The sequence below is a fragment of the Nannospalax galili genome, unplaced genomic scaffold (genome assembly GCF_000622305.1).
Source record: "Nannospalax galili isolate Female #2095 unplaced genomic scaffold, S.galili_v1.0 scaffold512, whole genome shotgun sequence".
NCBI classification, from domain to species: Eukaryota; Metazoa; Chordata; class Mammalia; order Rodentia; family Spalacidae; genus Nannospalax; species Nannospalax galili.
The window spans coordinates 620240-640267 of NW_008331992.1; the positions used below are offsets into that span (position 1 = coordinate 620240).

At 42.5% G+C, this 20028-nt stretch overlaps 1 protein-coding gene across 5 annotated transcripts in view; it reads left to right on the top strand.

The window, feature by feature from the left end:
* The first annotated feature begins 179 nt into the window (after positions 1–179).
* The window catches only part of Myo6 (myosin VI), a 169189-nt gene continuing 149340 nt past the window's right edge, over positions 180–20028 (top strand). For all 5 annotated transcript variants that reach the window (XM_029560601.1, XM_029560602.1, XM_029560603.1 and 2 more), the window contains exon 1: positions 180–408. The gene's annotated coding sequence lies outside the window, so the exon portion shown is untranslated. The remainder of the gene's footprint in view (positions 409–20028) is intronic.

Here is a 20028-nt window from a genome sequence, read left to right on the forward strand (position 1 = left end):
GCCCTCCCAGTCCCGAGGCCCTGAGCCTTCTCAGCCACCTAGTCCCGACGCACCGCCCTTTCTCCGTCCGCCCCGCCTGCGCTCCGAGGACCCGTCCCTCCCAGCTAGCCGGTCCCGAGGCCCCGCCCCTTCTCAGTCTGTCCCCGGCCCCGCGGCCCGCCCCCCGCCCCCTCGGGCGCTCCGTAGCGGTGACGTGCGCGGCGGGCCGGGGACTCGGCGGGGCTCCGGCCGGCTGGCGTAGACTGAGCCGGCATCTGTCCGAGCAGGAAGCGAGCAACAGCCCGGCCGCCGCCGTCGTCTCCGCTGCTCGCTCTCGGCCGCGGCGTCGCTCTCTTCCCTCGCGCCGGCTCCGGCCCTGCGGCCTCTTCGCGGACGGGACCCCGCGGCGCACCTGCCTCCGCTGCCCCGGTGAGTGTCCCGCGCGGAGGTCTGCGCCTGCCTTGTCCTCCGCCGCCTCGGCCTCTGCTCTGCCGGGGCGCGGCCCCTACCACCCCGGCTCTGCCGCCCAGGTGGAGCCGGGCGCTCAGGTGGCCTCTCCACCCCGACGCTGCGAAAGCTTTTTATTTTCCCCTCGAAGCACGCTGAAGATTCTCCGCAGGGTCCCTTGTGTCCGATATGCAGATCAAACGACACCATTAATAATTTAGCTGTGTAGAACATGTTGGGACGCTACAAAGCTGGAGTTTTAGCCCCTAGGCTATCTAGTACCTCGAGTGTGCGAGTTTTACAGATGTGGTGCTGAAAAATAACTTTATTGATTAATTCCAAAAACTCCTTAAAGAATTAAAATTAGGTTAACTCTGGATTGTGTTTTTAAATAGGAGCCAATTTCATATGGATATTCCTAGATTATCCTTGTCAGAAATATTTACATAGTTTCAGAACACTCATTACTTTTTAACCTGGCCTAAAACGTGTAGAAGAGGGATGTTTAAGTCCCAATGTACAGATGTTGTTGGGAAACTAACGCTTTAATACACTACGTTCTGAATGAAAGTTCCAAGTACTCTGTGGTCTAAATATTCCTTTTTTGAGTTTTCGAAGCTCTTAAGGCTTACCTGGAACTGTCTCCACACCATAAAATGTGAATCTTGAGCTTGGTAGTGGTCATGGTACAAAGGTTGTAGGAGGAACAGCAGCATTTCTGTACAAATTAACTCGGCTTCAAGCATGTCTTGGGTTGTGGTTTTCCAATTGGAAAATGTTTACTGAAAAAAAAAAAAACTTACCTTAGTGCCCTCTAGCATTCATTTTGGAAACAGCCACAAATGTTGCAAGTGGGCTAGAGGAAGAGCCTGAAACAAAGCAGCTCTTCAGAATAAGTCATTGACTTGTAAATGTCCTGCCAGTTTTGGGTTTTTCATTTGTGCAGGAATTACGTGCACAGTGGTTATTTTACTTTGATGCACTTCTGCCTGTTGCATTTGTATTTTCTGTGACATATTTCCTATCTTTTCCTGATCTTTTAAAGTTGCATATTTGCTTTCAAAAGTTACTTTTAGGAGATTATCTTTAGGAAAAGATTACTGCGGTTAAGATCTATAATTAAAAAGCTGATGTATAGAATATACATATCTTTGTTAGTAAGTACCTAGAAAAATGAGCAAGAAAAGCGGAAAAAACTATGCTATTTAATGTGAACTGCAACAACATATTACAAACAAAGATTGTAAATTATAGTCCATGGGGGCTTATCTGAAAGGGATTTTCCCCTGTTTATGTGATCAAGTTTTAAAATAACAGTGGCCAGGAAATCTGAGCGAGGCCAAAGGCTCGTCTCTCATCCTGTTGTGACTTTGCCTCGAGTCTGTGGTGGATCATTTATTATTTAGACAACTGGCTGTATCTGGGTTCTGAATTGCAGACTTTAGACAGTTTTAAGGATTTTTGACCATGTGAGGTTTGAATAAATTTATAAACACTCCACCATTTAAAAAAAATTACCAGTTTTTAACTTTCTGTTGATACTTAAAGCTCCACTTTTGATACACAAAAGGCCATTTTATTTTTTAAATATTTTATTTATTATTTTTATTTATGTGTATGCGTATATTGCCTGCATGTAGGTAAGTGCACCCGTGTCGTGCAATGCCCATGGAGGACAGAAAAGGTTGTCGGATCCCTTAGAACTGGAGTTATGGACAGTTGTTAGCTGCTATGTGGGTGCTGGGTTTCGAACCCAGGTCTTCTGCAAGAACAGCCAGTGTGCTTAATGCTGAGCCATCTCTCCAGCCCCACAAAAGACCATTAAAAAAAAAAAATGTCAGGCTTAGTGTGTAACTCAGTAGGAGAGCACTTGTCTAGTCCATGTCCTGGGTTCCAGCCCCCACACTGAAAAGTTTTCTGCCTTAGAAGTTTTCATTTTTCTATATTAAAATATCCTATTTAAAAAAAATTAAAGATTGAGCCAGGCGTGGTGGTTCATGACTTTAATCCCAGCACTTGGGAGGCAGAGGCTGGCTCTGTGAGTTTGAGGCCAGCCTGGTATATATAGTGAGTTCCAGGCCAGCTAGGGCTACAGGGAGACCCTGTCTCAAAAAGACCCCCCCCCCAAAAAAAAAAGAAAAAAAAAGGTTGAGAAAAGTGTTACAGTTTGAATAAATCTCACATAGTTTAATTGTGATTCTCATAATGAGCTAATTTGTAATAATTTGTGACCATTTAGTAGCAGTGTGCTATCAACCATTTTCTACAATGGAGAACACAAGCGATGATGGTCTTATTCTTTTATAGAGGAGAAAACTGAGGCTCAGAAAATAAAATGACTTGCTGAAGGTCTTATATCTTTAGAAGGGCAAAGTGTAGAGATGTGTAGGTCTTCTGACTTTGAAGCCCCTTCCTCATCTGAAGAAACTGCCTTGATTTCTGTTCATTCGGTCAACTGTTGGAAGACACTTGGAGAACTGGTATGGAGATCAGAAGTGGGCAGCCTGGAGTAGCTGGACCCTGCAGGCCATGCTGGGACTAGAACTAATTTAGAATTCTCTGTACCTTCATTCTCAGAGTGACAGCTTCGAGCAATAATAGGATGCAGCTCTAAAGAATCTACTGTAGTTCCAACATGTAATACCTATGATGTGCTTTTAATTCTCATGAGTTTATAGGAATTATCATTGCAAACTGATACTGGGCTGATTTCATCATAGTTAAGTATATAACGTTTCTGGTTGGCATAGAAGTTCAATTTTTTCCTTCCAAGAGACAGATTGTTGCTCATAAAGGAAGTAGCTATCTTTTCAATGTTAATTAGCCAGAGCTAGCCCCTTAATCTTAGTGGGGAAAATTTGTTTTTAAGATTAAAACATCTGACTCAGTCTGTAATGGTGCTTGTCTCTAAGCTTAATGACCTGAGTTTGATCCCTGGAACCCATATGGTGGAAGGTAAGACCCAACTCCTTCAAGTTGCCCTCTGACCTCCACACAGGAGCCATGGCACACCCACATACCTAAATAAATGTAATTAAAACATTTAAAAAGGGGCTTGAGAGACAGCTCAGTGGTTAAGAACATTGGCTGCTCCTGTAGAGGCCCTGGGTTTGGGTCCCACCACCCATATGATGGCTAACAACCATATGTAACTCCAGTTCCAGGGGATCCAATGCCCTCTTCTGACCTCCATGAGCATTGCATGCAGATGGTGCATATAAATATGTGAAGGCAAAACACTCATACACATAAAATAAAAACAAATTAATTATAAATTTAAAAAATTTAAGAAGATTAAGAAACTGTGTAGTCTTGCAGAGGACCTGGATTTGGTTCCCAGCACCACATGGTGGCGTGCAGCCATCTGTAACTCTTGTTCCAGGGGACCCACTGCCCTCTACTGGTCTCTGTGCACATTGCAAGCATGTGGTATACTTATATATATGCAAACACTCATACATATAAAACAATTTAAAAAAGAAACTGAGATCAAAGTAAGGGGGCACATGCAGGCCAAAACATTATATACATAAAAATATTTTAAAAGAGAAGGTGAAGACGTCCTCCTGCCTGTACCTCCTGAGTGCTGGGATTACAGGCCTGCATCACTGTACCCTCTTTATGTGGTGCTGGGGGCCAACCCAGAACTTGGTTCATGCTAGGCAGGCACTTCATCAAGTGAACCACATCCTTAGCTCAGAAAAAATAATTTAAAAGTTTATTATTATTACTATTGTGTGTACATGATGTGTGTGTGCACACACTATGGCACATGTGTGGAGGTTAGAGAATAACTTTGTGGAGTTGGTTCCAGGAATCCAACTCAGGTCCTCAGGCATGCATGGCAAGGGTTTTACCTGCTGACCATTTTGCCTGCCCCAAATCTTCTTTTTTCTATTGTTTCAGAGTTTCATTACATGCATCTAATGTATTACCAAGATTTTTGGAGACAGGGTCTCACTATGTAACCCTGTAACTTGATATGTAGAGCAGGCTGACCTTGAACTCACAGAGGTCCACCTGCCACTTCCACCTGAGCACTGGGATTAAAGACATGCACCACCATGCCTGGCTCATATAATGTATACTGACCTGAAACTCGTTATGTAGACCAAGCTAACCTTGAGCTCATAGAGATAAGAGATACATCTCTCTCTGCCTTCTGAGTGCTGGGATTAAAGGTGTATACTACCACATCCATCCTAAAAAGACTTACTATTTATTATATATTATTCTATTATTATTTATTTGTGTGTATGTGTGTGTCTGTCTGTGTAGAGAAGTGCAGGTGCCCACAGAGGCCAAAGGCACAGTATCCCTCAAAGCTGGAGTTACAGGTAGTTGTGAGTGGCCCAAAGTGGGTGCTGGGATCCAAACCTGGGTCTTCTGGAAGAGCAGCAAGCACTCTTAACAGATGAGCCATCTTTTTTTTTAATAGCCCAATTTTACTTCAAGAATATCCCTTGGAGGACTGGAGAGATGGCTCTGCACTTAAGAGGACTGGCTGCTCTTCTAGAGCAGTTGGGTTGAGTTCCCAGCAACCACATGGTAGCCCACAACTGTCCTTAACTCCAGTTCCAGGGTATCTGATACCCTCTTCTGAGCTCTGCAGGCATTTCATGACATGAGTGCACATACATACACACAAGGAAAATACTCATACACATAAAATAATAATAAATAAATTTGGGCTGGAGAGATGGCTCAGTGGTTAAGAGCATTGACTGCTCTTTTAGAGGACTTGGGTTCGAGTCCCAGCACCCACATGACAGCTAACAACTGTCGCTAACTCCAGTTCCAGGAAATTCGACACCCTCTTCTGACCTCCTCAGGCATTGCATGAATGCAGGCAATACACTCATACACATGAAATTAAAAAAAAAAATAAAATAAAGGATAAATAAGTTAAAAAATAACCTTTAAAGCTTTAAAGGTGGTGTACACCTTTAATCTCCACACTGAGAAGGCAGAGGCAGGAGGATCTTTGTGAGTTTGAGGCTAGCTTGGTCTACATAGTGAGCTAGGTCAACATAGTGAGATCCTGTCTTAAAAAAATATCTCTTGGGGCTGGAGAGATGGCTCAGCAGTTGGGAGCACTCACTGCTCTTGCAGAGGACCCGGGTTCGATTCCCAGCACCCACATGGTGGCTGCAAACCATCCTTAACTCCAGTTCCAGGGGACAGTTGACCAGGCTGATTTCAGATACGTAAGGGAACTGGCTTGTTTTTTGGCAGTGGAGAAAGAGCCTATAATTCGGTGATGTAACATATGCTTCCATAGGACCCAAAACTGCAGTCCTCTACACAGTAAGAGCCCTGGGGGCCAGCAGCAAGTAGGCTCCAGCTTTCCCCTGACTCCTGGGAGCTCTGCCAGGGATTGGGTGATGAAGGCATGCTGAGCATCTTTTGACTGACAGTGACTGCTTTGGACTGTCTGGTATTTGGGAGGATCCATGAAAGTGGTGGCAAAAGAAATCCTTCAGTCCATTAAACACTTCTTTAGTTGTGAACGGCCTGGGGAACTAGCTCATCCTTGAGTAAGGACTGTGCATGATGGATGGTGTTATGGACACTGTTCCTCCCTCAGGATCCACTGGGCAGGAGTAAATTTTAATATAGGCCCAGTTTCCTTGTTGGCCTTGAGGATGCCAGAGCCTTCAGCACCCAGGGAGTGAGGACAGTGGTGCTACAGATTGGGCCAAAGCTGATGCTTGGATCATGGCTCTTTGCTCCAAATTTGGGCCCAGAGTGGGCGGCTGCATAGGTCTGTGAGGGTGAGGATTGTACATGTGGTCTCAGTCAGTCTTCATGGCAGCCTTAAGTTCATAGTGCCACAGTCAGCCAGCCTTGCATGTGGCTATGGCTGCATACCATGTCCTGAGCCATCTCATCCAGGGTGGGCCTGCCACACACTGAGCACAACTGTTTCAGGGTGCTGAACTCAGGACTTTAGGAAAGCTTTGTGTTAATTCAGCTTCTCTTGCCCCCTTCGTTCTTTGAGGTTATTAAAAACCAGACACATGGGAGCTGGAGAGATGGCTCAGTGGTTAAGAGCACTGACTGCTCTTGCAGAGGACCTGGGTTCGATTCCTAGTACCCACACAACGGGTACGAACTGTCCTTAACTCCAGGTCCCAGGGAATCCGAAGCTCTCTTCTGACCTCCACAGCATTGCACAACACATGGCATTGTACGACATGAGTGCACTCACATACATGCAGGCAATACACTCATACACATAAAATAAAAATACTAAATAGAATATTTTAAGAAGATGACTTTTTAAGAAGAATCTCTTGAGTTGTAATTTACCTAAAGGAATAAAGTGACAAGAGTCCTTTTGTAACAGATGGAAGTCTTATGTGGCGGCAGTAGAATGCCTTGGATAAAGTGTGGGGAAACAGAAAGGCTGAGCAGCTGAGCTGGGAGGTAGCTACAGGGGTTCCTTAGGAACTGTTTGGAATTTGCATCCAAGGAAGTGGAAAACCATCATCTAGATATGGACTCTGTTTTTGAGAGGGGGTCTCCCTGTAGTCCCAGGCTGGCCTAGATCTCACAGAGATCTGCCTGTCTTTACCTCCAGAGTATTGGGATTAAAGGTGTGCACCACACCATGCCCAGGTAATATGAATTCTTAATGGGTGATTTGTGACACTTTTTCTTTTCTTTGGGGAGGGGGTGAAGGTATAGATATTTAAGAACTAACTGGAGTTAAATAAACTTAAAATTTCTATTTTTGAGTCATTATATAATATTGAGAGGTACCAGATTCTTTTATATTTGAAACAGTGTGCTTTTAGTTGATGAATTTTAGGGAACTGGTAATAATCTTAAAACATAAATATTACTATAGACATTTCATAAAGAATTGAGGACGCACCGTAAATCCACCACATTTTCTCTCTGAGTACTGAAGCCTAGGAGGTAAAACCCAAAGCACAACTCTGGTATCTTTAAATCTTGCTGATGTTGGAGAGAGAGGTCATAATTGCCGATGCAGAAAGCATGTGTCAAATGAAACCAAAACACTGAAGCACATTCCTTCAGTGTGTATTCACACAGGGCGAACACTGACATTCATGCTGACTAACTTGTGCAAGGAAGTTCCCGGCAGAGGCACAGACATCTGTGCATGGCTGTTGTGTTACTTGTTATTGTACTTGAAGTTGCTAGCCAGCTAATCTTTACAAGGTGAGATATTTTGTGTGGCAGGATTTTAATTTTTGATTTATTTAGATGAACATCTTTTTCAATAATAACGGCTCACTTTGCTTCAGATATCTTTGTAGTTTTATGTAGTTTTGGCAGATCTTTGGATGGACCGGGGAAGTAGAGTGACAGAGGTGTAGGAAGATAAATAGAAAGCTTCCATTTAAAATCTGAATGGACTTAGTGACATGTGTCTGTAGCTCCAGATACACAGGAGGCTAAAGCAGGAGGATATCTTGAACCTAGGAGTCTGAGGCCAGTATGGTCAACATAACAAGATCCCCTAAGCAAAAAAGGATGGGACTGGGGATGTAGCTTAATTGGTAGAGTACTTGCTTAGTTGGTAGAATACATGCATGAAGCCCTGGATTTACCAAATGATATGATCAATTCACATAAAACAAGATATAGTGGCACAGACCTTTGGTCCTAGCCCTAGGAGGTAGGAGTGGGAGTATATGAACTTCAAGATCATCCTTGACTACATAGTGAGTTTGAAGCCAGCCTTTGCTACCTGAGACCCTGTCTTAAACAAAACAAAGCAAACCCAAACAAACAAACAAACATTCCCCCAATATAGCCCCCTCATTGAAATCGAAAGATGTTTAGGCTAAAAGGAATACCTTCTTTTATGAAATTAAAAAAAAATCATTTTAATCCCAGCACTCGGGAGGCAGACGCAGGCGGATCTCTGTGAGTTCAAGGCCAGCCTGGTCTACATTGTAAGTTCCAGGACAGCTGGAGCTACAGGGAGACCCTATCTCAAAAAGACCAAAAAAAAAAAAAAAAAAAAAAAAAAAAAAAAAAAAAAAAAATCACTTTATGTGAGTTTTTGCCTTTAAAGCAACTTGGTGCAGTAGCTATTTTGCTTGCATGTATGTAAGTGCACCTATCTAGTGCAATGCTCATGGAGGTTGGAAGAGGGTGTCAAATCCCCTGGAACTGGAGTTATGGATGGTAGTTAGCTGCCATATGGGTGCTAGGAATAGAATCCCAGTCCTCTGCAAGAGCAGCCAGTGCTCTTAACCACTGAGCCATCATCTCTCCAGCCCCAACAAATTTATTCTTGTTCTGTAGGTGAGAAAATGAAAGTTTAAACACCTTACAAGTTACTTAAAGTTAAATCATGTAGCCCCTTAGAAGCATCTCTGACAACGGAACCCCAGGTATTCCCAGGGTGTCAGGCTTTCTCTGCTTCCTAGACGTTAGGGTTAATCTTTTAGTAGTGACTTCTTTAATTCAGTTACTTCAAATTCTGAAAAATCAGTCACTAAATTTTAAGGATTTATTATTTATTTATTTATTTATTTTGTTTTATTTATTTATTTTTTTTGGTCTTTTTTTTTGAGACAGGGTCTCCCAGTAGCCCCAGCTGGCCTCGAACTTACAATGTAGACCAGGCTGGCCTTGAACTCACAGAGATCTGCCTGCGTCTGCCTCCCGAGTGCTGGGACTAAAGGCATCCGGTTATTGTTATTTTTAAAACGTGTGTGTGTGTGTGTGTGTGTGTGTGTGTGTGTGTGCGTGCGCGCACATAAATCTGTGCAGGTACCCACAGAGACAGAGCTGTCTGATCCCCTGAAGCTGGAGTAAGGGTGCTTAGTATGGGTGCTGGGAATTGAACTCCAGTCCTCTGCAAGAGCAGTGTGCACCGTTAACCACTGAGTAGTCTCTCTAGCCCCTGGGCCACTCAGTTTTGTTGCAGGGTTTTGTAGATAGGGGTCTCACCATGTAGCTAGGCTGATGGTGTCTAACTGCCTCTTCCTGCCTCAGACTCTCGGTGTGTGCCACCAGATGCTGTGGTTGCAGGCTCTGTGGGCTGTTTGCAATAGCAAGTAGAGATGGAATGATGCTTCATTGTGGAAGCACTTTGACATTTGTAATATGTGGTAGAGTAAGGTCGGCAACTAGCTTTTCTGGTTAGATTTTCAGGAAAATCAACAATTAGTTAAACAAGAAAGGAGAAAAAATGTTCTGGGGGAATTCTGAAAACAGCTTTTTAAAAATTATTTTTATGTGTGTGAGTGTATTGTCTGCATGTATGTGAGTGCACCTGTGTCATGCAATGCCGTGGAGGTCAGAAGAGGGCTTCGGATTCCTCTGGAACTGGAGATAAGGACGGTTCATAGCTGCCCTGTGGGTGGTGGGAATTGAACCTGGGTCCTCTGCAAGAGCAGTCAGTGCTTCCAACCACTGAGCCATCTCTCCAGCCCAAAAACAAGCTTTTTTCACTTGGCATATTGGTATTGATCTGATGGTTACACCTGTTTTGGCAAAGAGTCACTAAGGACCTCGTGTGTGGGAGTGTGTGTGTGTGTGTGTGTGTGTGATTGTTCCCTTTATTACTTCATTTAAAATGTATTTGAGTGTTTATTAGAGACTAGGTACTGTTCTCAGTCCTGGGATACAGTGATTATATGAAGACCTATCCTTGTGCTGAATGACATTTTATTGTTGTTTTGAATTAAGTTAATTATAGACTCTTGATTCCAGTATGCAATCAACAGGGCTGACCCTAAGGTTGGGAAATAGACAGTCGTCAAAGCAGTGTAATTTGAGGGCTACAAAAAGACTTAAGTTGCCCTAAGATATTCTGCCCCTGGAGACGCCCAGGCCATCGGGTTATAGCACTGTTTCAACCCTGCTTCTGATAAATACCAGGATGCCTCATCATTTATCACAATGTCAGGACACAAGCCCGAGACAATATGAATGGGACTCAGGACTCATGTGTTGGTGTAAGAGGAGTTGGCAAAATATAATTTTAATTGCAGCTGTTGTTTGTTGAACTTTTGCTATGTGTCAGATGCTGTGCCATGCTTAGCATTTTATGCACATAAGTTAGTCACTGTGTTCCCACAGGGGGTTGGCATTGTCATTTGTTTTACATATTGGGAAACTATGAGAGATAATTTGTTTAAGCTCACAGCCAATACTTAGTAGCAGTAGCATTTAAATCTCTCATGATACTTAGCACATAGTAGGCACTCATGCGGAAAGAATGCTGTACACATGCAGGAACCTCTCCCATTCTGCTGTGTGGCAGATCTGGCAGGTGGAAGACCGTGGTGAGGGAGTGCTGAGTGGGGAGAGGCCAGGGAGCTTGTTCAGGAGTGGTGGGAATGGAGTGGGTAGACAGGAGGACATGCCATGCTGACTGCTTGTTCCCCAGGCTTATGCCTCCAGGAGCGAGCCCTGGGCTCTAAAATGGCACTTAAGCATGAATGCTTACTGGTCTCCATCACAGGTAAGAGAGCGTAGCATGCCTGAGGGGCCTTGGTTTCTGCCACTCATTAACTGGGTCAAATTAACTTCTTTGGGTTCAGTTTTCTCCGTAAAATGGAGGCAACATACCTGGAGTGCTTTTTTGTGAGGAGTATAACTATACTAGCTTAATAGTTAATGCCTGTTATTGTTTGGTGTTTTCCTTTTTAAGATGTTAACTGATTTACTTCTGATTCTCTGATTGGCAGCAGTCCAGACACAAAATGGTTCAGAATGTCCTGTGTTGTGCATTCTCTCTCCTTCCTTCTTGTGCTCATGTGGAATTTTCACCTAAACGGAAAGAAGCAGTGTCTTAGAGATTTGGGTAGGAGCTCCAAGGTGACCACTCTTAAATAGTTTTGAAATTTAGGTGTGCATCAGAATTACCCTGATAAAACCTTGTAAAACACAGGGAGGTGTGGGCTGGGCCTGAGTATCAGCATTTAATAAGCTGCCCTTTGATTACATGCATACCGACATTTGAGAAGCACTGGCTTAAACCTTTTCTTCCTCCCCTGCTTAAGCCTCGATAATGAAAGCAAATGGTTTGGATTACCCAGGCAGTATAGGAAGAAGGAAGTGAAATGAAATAACAGCTACTAGAATCTCTGCTGATTAAAAAAAAAATACCTTACTTGGGGCTTAGGGCATTTATATTGAGAGGACAATGCAGTGTTGAATTTCACACCTAAATTAAATTGTAATGACTGCTTAGCTTGAGCCAGTTTTGTTTGAAAGTGAGTTAATATTTAATATTTAATATTTAACCTGTTATAAAAACAACTGGAATATTTAAATGTTTTCGATTTATAATTTTTATTTATCTCTATGAAAGTATTGCCTGCATGTATGTAAGTTCACTTGTGTTGTACAGTGCCCTTGGAGGTCAGAAGAGGGCTTTATCCCCTGGAACTGGAGTTACAGATGGTTGTTAGCCACCATGTGGGTGCTGGGAATTGAACTAGGTCCTCTGCAAGAGCAGCCAGTACTCTTAACTGCTGAGTCATTTCTCCAGCCCTGGAATATTTAAATGCCTTAAAGAAACTTCTTAATTCTATTTTAGATAATATACTGCTGAATAAGCAGACTTGCTGGTGTTGGGCATACCAGGCAAAATACTAACAAGAGAAAGGATTGTCCTTGATGGTTCAAATATGGCAGTGTTGGTAGCAGTTAGGGAGCAAACAAGGGTAGCGAAGTACCAGGGGACTGCCAACTTCCAGAAGGCCACAGTTCTCCAGAGATCACCAGAGCTGAGGGGTGTGGGGAAGCTGAGGCTTTGAGGCAGGGAGGGAAGGGACGTAGGTGCCTGGTCCTCTCCCTCTGCCTTTAGCCCTTGGCCAGTGACTTCATGCTGGAACCCAGCTGGGGAGCCAAGTGATGCTCTCTGCAGGCTAATCCTCCCTGAGGGGGTACAGGGGAGGGCAGATGGAAGAACTAGGACAGTAATTAGAACCTTGGGAATTTGTGGCATTCTCTTAGTCAACTTTAAATAACTTTTCAGCGTTGTTTTCATTAAAAATCTTTAAGTAACTAAACCTAACAGATTGTTTGCTAGCAAAGTCATTTGCATTCTAAAGCTTATCTTTTCTTTCTTTCTTTCTTTTTTTGTTTTTTTTGAGACAGGGTCTCCCTGTAGTCCCAGCTGGTCTGGAACTCATTATGTAGACCAGGCTGGCCTCCAACTCACAGAGATGTCTGCCTCTGCCTCTTCCTCCCAAGTGCTGGGATTTGCACCACCATGCCCGGCTAAAGCTTTTATTTCTTACTTACCTGGACTTTGTTTGAGACAGGGTTTCACTCTGTAGTCCAGAATGGCCTGGAACTCATTATGTGCTCCAGGCTGTCCTTGAACTTGAGGAGATTCTCCTGCCTCAGCTTCCTGAGCAGGGTGATTGCAGCTGTGAGCACCCATGCCTGGCTTTACCTGGATTGTTTTGAAAGCAAAAACACCAGATATAATAACAGCTAATAGAAATAAGACTATAGTAAAAGAATTATTCTTCCTGCTAATGCCAATTTACCCAGTGGGCCTGTTGCTTTGTCCTAGGGATTTAATCCAGGGTGCATGATGAGCATCCACTGTTACCGCTGAACTACCTTGCCAGTGCCATAGACAGTCTTAATTCTGGAGAAAAGTTATTTTCTTTTGTTATTGAGGGTTTCTCTCCTTGAAGAGATAGCACTGAGGCTCTTAGGATATAAGCAATATTTCTCTCAAAAAAATTAGACTATGAGTTACACTTTTCTTTGTTTTCTTGAGTGAGCCGTTGAAAAGAAGGATCTGTTGATAGCTTTCAGAAAAGGGAGAGCCCTTCTGTTCTGCCCTTTTCCTGCGCTGTGACACATGGCTGACACAGTCCGGAGGATTTGTTTCGGCTCATGGATTGAGTGAATCCACTCCATCGTGGTGGCAGGTGTGGTGGGAGCACGAGGCCTCTCCAATCAGAAGGAGATGAATGCTGGTGCTCAGCTGGATGCTTTCTTTTACTTTATTCAGTCTGAGACCCTTGTAGGTGCGGTGGTGGTTGCCCACAGGGTGGGGCTTCCCTCATTTTTGGAAATGTTCTCACAGATACACCCTAAATCATGTCTTCTAGATGTGTCCTAATTATAGATCCAGTCAAGTTTAATGATGATTAACCATCCTTGGCATGATTAAATACTGCCAACATTACTGATGTTGAACAATTAATATATGGGTAGGAGAATTTTGCATACAAAGTATACTTCTATTTGTAAATGCCATAATTGAGGTTTAAAAAAAATATGTTTCTAGGCTGGGCATGGTGGTGCACCCCTTTAATTCCAGCACTCAGGAGGCAGAGGCAGGGGGGTCTCTGTAAGTTCAGGGCCATCCTGGTCTATAAAGGGAGTTCTAGGTCAGCTAGGGCTACAGTGAGACCATGTCTAAAAACAAAACAAAACAAAACAAAACAAAAAAAACAAAACAAGCAAACAAAAAAAGTTTCTAAGCTTGTTTTTTAAGATAGTGGTGAAAATGAGAACCAAGTTTGGAATAAACTGAATTAGCACTGGTATGTAGAATAGTATACTCAGGTGTTTTTCTCTGAAAGTGACCCTTTTCACTGTAAAAAAGACTTCAAATATCATCTAAAAGTCTATTGTTTTATTTAATTTTTTTTATTACACTTACTTGTATGTGCCTGGGCACAAGTGCACCACAATGTGTACGGTAGGTCAGAGGACAACTTGTGGGTGGGATCCAGGGATCAAACTCAGGTTGTGAGACTTTGTAGACCAATGCCTTTACCAGCAGAACCAGCTCACAGGCCTATAGTGTTTATTTGACACTGGTAGAATTAGAATTTCATAGGAGAGGATTGAGGCTGTTGGTTTTACCCACAGCTCTTTGAATTCCCCTGATCTGAGAACAGTTACTTCAGAGAGAACTTTTCTTCCCTTCCTTGGTATTTTTTTTCTAAAATTAGATGAACCAGCTGTGTTTTGGCTTGTGGGCACAATTATCTGTTATCCTTCTCAGATCAGTGTTTGGGGAAGGAACAAAGAACATGTGTGTGGGGCGGGGGAGTGAGTGCACTACTGCTTTTCCTGTTCATTGTTGATCTTGAAGGTTAGAAGAGCAGGATGACTTATTTATCTGTTATGATGATGCTTGCGATTTCAAACAAAATCCTGGCTGGTGCTGGCCACTGGAATGGTGGAGCAAACAAATGGGTGAGAAGTACGAAATTAGTCACCACTTATTCTACATGGCTGACTAGTGGGCTTATGTCAGTTTAGGAAAGACTTTCTGTTGGTGGAGGTGGGGAGAAGAGGATGGAAATTGAATGACTTTAACCATGTGACTAAATATCACACAGGTGTTTTAAAAGCCAGAAAAGATTTAATTAGAATTTGATATTTCATTAGAGGTCCATTCCAATTTTCTCTTTCCTTCTCTCTCTCTCTCTCTTTTTTTTTTTTTTTTTTTTTTTTTTTAAGAAGGAAAGACAACACTGCTTAGGAATTTACAAACTACGTGTTTATTTGGCAGTTTTAATGAGTTCTTAAAAAAATAGAGACAGAGCTTGAATGCAGTGGTGCTGCGGAGCTGGCTGTTCCTTATTAAAGGCGTGTTTCTGGATCTGGTCCCAAATGCATGGACTTCGGACTTCGTTCTTGTTCTAGGCATATAATATTAACATGGATTAACATATATTTTGAAACAGGAAAAGAACATAGCGATACTCATTTTTTACCTGTATAGAGGCGTGTTAGGCTTTAGGTCAGTTTCAGGCTCCTTCTGGACTTCCCTTAGGTTTCTGCTGCCCCCAGCTTCAGCCTCTCCTGCCAGCTGGTGAAACAGGATACCTGGCCACTCAGAGGCTCAGTCATTGATTCCTCAAAGTACCAGTTTCAGCATGTGCTTGTATATGTGCTTTAAACAAACATATTCCTACCTTTTGTGTGTAAATGAAATAATGAATTGATTTATAATTCTTTATTACCCTGGTAAAGCTTCTCACTTACTACAGGACCCAGTGGGGCTGGTGATATGGCTCACAAAACTGGCAGAGGTTACTGTTACGCTTCCAGGAAGCACCAAAGCTGGGGCCAGCTTCCTCCGCACTATGACCCTCCTCTCCTGAGGTCAGAGATGCTGCAAGTCTGTACTAAGAGGAGTGGGTTCCCTGTGACCTGACCGCAGAGCCTTATGTGAAGAGTGTGTGATACAGTTTTTAGAAATCAAATTTCTATATTCCAATTTTGTTTCTTTTCTCAGGTTATGCCTTATATAACTGGATGCTTTTATTATAAAAACTGCTCTGAAATCTAAAAAACAAAAAAACAAAAAAAAAACAAACAAAGACAAACTAGCAGAAGTGCTTTTTGTGCAAGCCTAGTGACCAGAGTTCAATAACTGAAACCCACATAAAGGTGGAAAGAGAGAATCAACTCTGTATCCTCTGACTTGTATACCAACAACATGGTACTTGTGCCCCCTCCATAAATAATGCATTTTCAAAAAGACCCAATAGTGATTTATTTTATAAGGAGAAGAATCTTTTGTGAAAGATTATGCCAGGCGTGGTGGCACACATCTGTAGTCCCAGCACTTGGGAGGCAGAGGCAGGAGGATCTCTGTGAGTTCAAGGCCAGCTTGGTCTACATAGTGAGTTCCAGGACAGTTCGGGCTACAGGGAGACCCTGTCTCAAAAAGACAAAAAAAAAAAAAGTTAAAAACACACAAAACCACCCAAACTTGTTTTCTAGATTATATTAATAAAATATGTATTCTTTTATGCCTTATTTTGGCATAAACATAGGTCTGGCTATATGTACCTTTGATTTAAGCATGCCAAAATGATATTTGATCTCATTTTGTGCTTCATATTACCAATAAAGAAAGGTTAGACACTAATCTTTGCTTAAATAAATGCCATTTGTTGAATATTGTTCTAGTTTGATTTCTCTGTTACTGTGATAAAACACTGGCCAAAAACAACTTAAGGGAGGTACAGGTCTCTTGGCTTACAGGTTACAGTCTATCTTCAAGGGAAGCAACATAGGAATGCAAGTAGGGCAGGAACTGAGAGTGACCTTGGAGAAACGCTGCTTACTGGCTTGACTTGAGTTCAGTTTTTGGATCCCACAGTGGATGGAGAGAAACAGCTCATGAAAGTCATCCTTTGACCTCCACACATGTGGTGGCACATGCATAGTTACACACACATGCACAAATAAATAAAAAGTTAAAAAAATTATGAAGTACAAATGTATAATTCTATTTATGCTAAAACCAGTGTTTTTTAATGTCTAAAATAAATTCTTTGAAAATGGATAAAATTTAGAGAGATCATTTATTTAGAAATTATTATAATTGAAAGGTAGATGAACTATTGTCAGGAAAACATGTTCCATGTAACCCAGGTAGAATATTCTTAGTAACTAATATGCTAATGAGGCCTCGATCCCAGATTCATTCCAGTCTGTGTTCTGTCCCTGAACACTTAACAATGGCATTTGGGCTGCTTTTTCCCCTCAAGCTCTTTAGCTGTTGAGCAGCCAGTCCCCTCCTTCCTCCCAGCTCTGTGGTCCCGCACTCTTGCTGGCCTCTGACCATCCTGCTTTATTGTTCTTGTGTGGTGCTCTGGACTCAGGCCCTAACAGACTTTTCTCTCTCTCTCTCTCTCTCTCTCTCTCTCTCTCTCTCTCTCTCTCTGGTATGAGCTTTTACATTATAAGTAATACACAGATGATTTTCAAGAGATGATTACAGGGGTGTGCATAAGTTAGATGGAAATACTGTGCCATTTCATACAAGAGACTGGAGCATGTGTAGATTTAAGTATCTGAGGGGAGTGCTGGAACTAGTCTATGTGGATGTCAAGGGATGGCTGCATTTATATTTGTATGAACCAGTTTTTTGTGTGTTTCGCTGCGCTCTCTCCCCCACACACTTTTCTCTCTCTCTCTCTCTCTCTCTCTCTCTCTCTCTCTCTCTCTCTCTCTCTCTCTCTCTCTCTGTTCTTACAGTCATTATATCAGTCCCATTCTTCAAACGCTCATCTTTATATGGAATTTTCCAAAACTTCTTTCCTTATCCTCTTGACCAAATGCTTGTTAGATTTCTTTAAACTTTACAAAGTCCTTCCAAATTAGTCTCTTTTCAGAAACGTGCATCTTCTGTGTCTCACACAGCACCTCTCCCGCCCTAAAGCTCCTGCTTAGCACCCACATGCATCTTTTCCCCTTGTCAGCTGGCAGCTTGTATGGGCTGGCCAAGCCCTGTCCTGCCTCTGGAAGCTTTGCCTTGCCTTCTGCACCTCTGATTGAGTGCAGTGCCATGACTTTTCTGTGCAGATTGGCTGTCTTCCTCATTTGGTCTTAACCTGTGTGTTACTAATAGTGCTCTCCTTCTCAGTAAGAACCCTCAATCCTTTCAATTAATACATTTTACAGTCGAAACTTTCAATGGGAGATTTGGCTTTCAAGCAGCTACTTTTCTGTGCCTCCGGCCAGTGTATGGTCCGACATCATGTACTATTCCCCAAATGTTCTTTTTTTAAAATTATGTATATATATGTGTGTCTGAAGTGGGTTTGTGCACATGTGGAGTGCCTGTGGCGGCCAGAAAGAGGGCCTGTAGGATCCCTGAAGCTGGAGTTATAGGGGGTTGTGAGCCATCTGATGTGGTTGCTAGGAACTGAATTGCGATCTTCTGCAAGAGCAGCATGCATGCTTAACTGCTGAGCCATCTCTCCAGCCCTATTTCTGTGTTCTTATTTCTCTATTCTTGCTCAAACTGACCCTTTGTTTGAATGAGTCAGTCTTACCCACCTTTCACTTCCTTGAATTAATTCTCTTGAAGTAACCTTTCGGGTTAGGGGCGTAGTGCAGTGGTAGTGTCTGCTTCTATAGAGTGTATGCACAGTCCTGGGTTAAATCCCCAGTATTGAAAAAGATACCTCCAGCCCCACCCAACCAACCTCCCCTCACCAAAGTAGCTTTTATAAATGCATTATAACTGTCCTTCAGTGTTGATTACAGTTACATAATATGTATCTCTCATCACTTCCATTCCATTAGATAGTGACTAGGGGGTATGAACTGCCAAGCTAGAGGCTTGTAGGGTTCATATATCTCAGTAAAGATTATTGAGAATGCCCTGAAGATTTGGTAGGCTATCAGCAGATAAAATTATATACTCCATTAAATGTCAATAATAAGGGTTATATTAATGAAGATAGGCTTTTATGAAAAAGGACTTGTAAAAAATGAAGAAGAATGGCCTTGTTTTACAGGCTTATAAGTCTCTTTAATACATTTGGACAGCCAAATGGTCATGCCTGCTTATGCTTTCACTTTGCGGCAGTGTGCTGTTTAGGTTGATGTACTGTCTGTAAAGGACACATGTTAGGAAAAGGAAGTATTTCACCTCTTCACATGACTGTTTGTTCTCTGATTCTTCACCAAAGCCCAGCAAGTGATAATTTCATCAAGTTCCAACCAGGGAGCTTTCTGTGCTTTGTTAAAATGCCATCAGGTCTGGTTTGCACTTTGAATGGCTCTTTTCCCCATGTGTGATTTCATTACATTCTGGACGATCATTTGGGAATATGCTGTTGCATGGAGTTCTGTGGATTTTCTAAAGTTATTTTACATTAAGAACTATGTTCCACTGGGTGTGGTGGCGCACCTCTTTAGTCTCAGTGCTTGGAGGCAGAGGCAGGCAGATTTCTGTGAGCTCAAGGCCAGCCTGTTCTGTATCATAAGTTCTAGGCCAACCATGATGCATAGTGAGACCCTGTTTCTAACAAAACAGCAACACAAAACCCCCCAAAGCCCTCCAAAATGATGTTCCAATTTCACTGAAAACATCTTTAAAGTGTTGGAAGCTGTGGTACCGTTTGCTGTCGTGAAAACTTGAATTTATCCTTACGAGTAAGTCAGTCAGCGGCTTTTCTTAAAGTAACAGGCTTTACTCAAAACAGAAAGCAACAACAATGACACAATTCCAAGTTTTCCAGGTCTCCAGGTCTCCAGCCATGGTTTGTTGTTTTTCCTCCCTAGTCGTGAAATGAAAGGCAGTTCCTAAAGATCACAGCTCAAGATATCCCAAGTTCTTTGTTGAGTCAGAATCATGCTTTAAGCAGAAGTGTCTCTGTTTACTTCCCATTTTATTGTATAGAATATTAAAACCAGATCAGGACATAATGATATTAACTTTTATGGCAATATTCTTAATATGAACAGCATTTTTTTTTTCCTCTAAGTGCTGTGGCCCTGACACATTTTGAGGTCACTGTCTTGATACAGCTCCGCAAGTTTTCCTGATTATTGCCGCTAAATTATAGTTCAAAGGTAACCTCAGAGAACAAGGCAGGTGTCTTAACACTGTTATGAAAATACTCTGACCTGCTGACTCCATGTTCTAGTCTCTTGAATATTAGCTGTATAGAAGCCCACAGTGGTAGAGTTGTCTGTGTTCTAGTTTATTAGCTGTACAGAAGCCCACAGTGGTAGAGTTGTCTGTGTTCTAGTTTATTAGCTGTATAGAAGCCCACAGTGGTAGAGTTGTCTGTGTTCTAGTTTATTAGCTGTACAGAAGCCCACAGTGGTAGAGTTGTCTGTGTTCTAGTTTATTAGCTGTATAGAAGCCCA